The sequence below is a fragment of the Solanum dulcamara genome, chromosome 9, assembly GCF_947179165.1.
Source record: "Solanum dulcamara chromosome 9, daSolDulc1.2, whole genome shotgun sequence".
In the NCBI taxonomy this organism is placed as follows: Eukaryota; Viridiplantae; Streptophyta; class Magnoliopsida; order Solanales; family Solanaceae; genus Solanum; species Solanum dulcamara.
In genome coordinates this window covers 40,701,162-40,704,458 of record NC_077245.1, presented here as the reverse complement: position 1 = coordinate 40,704,458, position 3,297 = coordinate 40,701,162, and the positions used below count along the sequence as shown (strand labels likewise).

At 39.8% G+C, this 3,297-nt stretch overlaps 1 long non-coding RNA gene across 1 annotated transcript; it reads right to left on the bottom strand.

The window, feature by feature from the left end:
- Positions 1-247: 247 nt before the first annotated feature.
- Positions 248-2,220, bottom strand: LOC129904465 (uncharacterized). Its single transcript, XR_008770429.1, has 3 exons — positions 2,182-2,220; positions 1,534-1,580; positions 248-343 (listed from the first exon to the last, which is right to left on the bottom strand). It is a non-coding gene; the product is annotated as an uncharacterized LOC129904465 (long non-coding RNA).
- Positions 2,221-3,297: the final 1,077 nt, after the last annotated feature.

The following is a 3,297-nucleotide window of genomic DNA, read 5'->3' as shown; positions in this document are numbered from 1 at the left end:
GATAACATTTTCATAAACTGTAGCCCTTTTCGTTTGTATCACAACATGACAGGGCACGCAAGCCGACAAGGCTGCCATAACATAATAATATATATCATATATCATGTAGACCCAGCTTAATCAAACTGACATACACAACCCACATATACATGTCTGCAGACCTCTAAACATATAAATGACAACATATGGCGGGACAGGGCCCCCGCCGTACCCCTGAATGGATAAAACAATTTCTATACATCCGTGGACAGTATCAAAAACTAGGCTCCGATACAATGAAGCCTCTTCCAGCTGAGCTGCATGGAATCCTAAGCTGACGGACTCCCAAAATCTGTACCCGTACCTGCGGGCATGAACGCAGCCCCCCGAGAAAGGGGGTCAGTACGATATGTGTACTGAGTATGTAAAACATAATATAAAACAACTGGAAACATATCTGAGATAGAGAATCAGGGGATAAGATATCAATTCAGAAACTTGTACCTGTACTTTATGAATTACAAAAACATGCATGTTCGAGTCATATCATATAGCCGGCCCTTTCGGGGGTCCGGTGAATCATCTCTGTAAAATCATCTCTGTAAAACCATCATGGCCCCAGTGCCATCACCACCTTATTACAACACATCATCATATATTTATACACGTATCCTGGCCCTCTATTGAGGGACTCAGTGAATAATGCAGTGAACTGTGCACGAGAACATATCCTGGCCCGGGACTCAGGGAAAGAAGTGTTACAATATACACGAGTAGAGTAGTGAGTAACTATATGCAATTTAAATCATTATCAGAGACTCGATAGAATAAGAAAGTTAAGCTTTTATTTGAGAACCCGAGTAGCGGTGTAGTCATCTCGAGTGTCCTCTAAATGCCATTATGGGCTGTCTCAATTATAATCTCGGGGCTCCTAGACATGTACTAAAGTAAAGCCAAATCGCTTATGGAACCAGAAACATTTGTTAACATATAGTCTGTAAGACTTGGAGCCTGTACATTTGTTACCTTTTTAACATATAAAAGTTTCCAGGGAAATAGTTCGATTATTATAAAAGTTCGATATTCAGACGTAAATAAGAGATGCTAAGAATGGAGTTACGCTGGAACTCATATCATGTTTAACCTACAACTAAGACACGCCAAAAGAAGAAAGAGAATAAACTATATATGGTCTGTACTTTTCTTTATGGGATCTGCATACACATATTTCATACCCGGCCCATCATGGGGCTCGGTGAATCATTATGGCATCATAATCTCACTTTCATACCAAACACGTATCAAAGGAAATGAGAGATAGCTTTCCAAATACTAGTGTTTAATACATAGAAGCCTTACTAGGCAATACTCAATTCTTGCAGAAATTCCAATACTAAGCAGTGGATATGGGTTATGAGGCATACTTGGAGTTTTGGGAATGGAATTATCCCCACATTCCACACACACTTCACTTAAGGCTAAAACTTACCAAAAGGAAAGAAAGATAATTGTACGTGCTTATACCAAAACATGCCACAAGAAAGCTTTACATACCTTTTGGGAGTTACCCTTTATCCTGCTCGTCTCGTCGTCTTCCGAACCTATTCAATATGAAAGTAATACGAATATCAACTACTCTTAACTTTCCAGCATCTTGGATTACGCCTTAATGTTAATGGAATCTATTGCCTTAGTTGTTTCCTCGACTAGTCCTTTAGTTTGTTAAGGCGTTAACGAAAATTGGGCAGCACCTCCCCTATAATGTGCCCTATCCAAATTTCCAATCAGGTCCCTAAGACCTACAGCCAACCAACAACAACAACCTGCAGCAATTCATACCAACAATATACAACATACACTCCAAACAACTTATTCCAAAAATACGATATCTCAATAGGGCGTCTAGCCTTTATTTTGTGACGCCTTTAATTATACATAACAAGGGGTCATGTGGCTTCTACCAGCAGCACCCTAACCCACATTAGGACATATTTAGGCCCTGCAACAACAAGTCACACCCCTGCAGAGCAACTCACAAGAACAACACTTTGTTTCGACAACAATTCAACCATAACGACTACAAATTAGTTTATTCCGAACGCCAAGTATTTCTAAGCCATTTTCATATTTCCATCCACCAATAGGGAGTGTAACATGCTCCATCAGAACACATAAAGCTCAAATTAAAAGAAGAAATCTTACCTTACGTTAAACTTGTCAAACTCGCCAAAACTATCCAAAATGTGAAATCTGGACAGCTTACTGTTTTACCTTGTCGCTTCGTTTCGAAGGGGTAATGGAGGGAAACAGGATTTACGTCCTTCATAAAAGTTATAGACACGTGTATTAGGGTCGCAAACAATTTCGAATCATCCCTACATCAATTTTGTACAAAAAGATATGACTAAAATACTCACAGCTGTCCGTGTAGGATTTCCAAAACCAAATTTGAGCAGTACCTCCTCTACACTTCATCACCACTTTTCAAGCTGATACAAGTGGAACTGGATTTTGGAGTCTTAATGAGAGTTATAGCACCACGAAATACCTTTCCAAAACATATTAAATCACTTGAAACGAATCTGTACACAAGAAGTTATATGATTATTACTAACCACTGTCCCTTCCAAAAACGGGTTTATTAATTAACGTTTTCTCTTATTTTCTCTTCCAAATTCCAATTGCAAAGCTGGAGTTTTACTTCCATGAAGGTCTTAAAATACATATATACATATCCAAGTACTTAAGGTACACCGTATATAATTAATTCACGGAAGAAAATTGGAAAACAAACCTTTAAACTTCAAGAACCATGGCTGCTTCTCTATTTCTCTCCCTCACGTTTTTTTCTCTCTAAGTTGGCTGATGTTTTGATGGATAACTGAAGTATATGATATATATCCACATATATATGTGGCTTTAGGGTGTGACACGTGTCAACCCCCAAGAGGTTACACGTGTCCAGCCCCTATTGGGCCACCGTATCATGCTGCCAACTATGGGCTGCCACGTGGCAGTGGGGTCCACCCCCCCCAAGCAGGTGGGTCACCTGCTTGCTTGAGGTTCTGCCACGTGTCGCTTCTTCATTGGCTACCACGTATCGTCTTTTTTCCCTTCCTCGTGGGCTCGTAATCTCGTCTTATTTTATGTACCTATGTAATCCGTGCTACGTAAGTTTGATATATGCTTAAGTAGCTCAAGTGCATATGACTTTTAACTTAGTAGCTTACATAGGTAAATCGAGTCCTACGACTCATTACTTGGCCTCCAATTCCTTCCGGACTCTTATGATTTCATCTCCAACCTTCTCTAGTATGG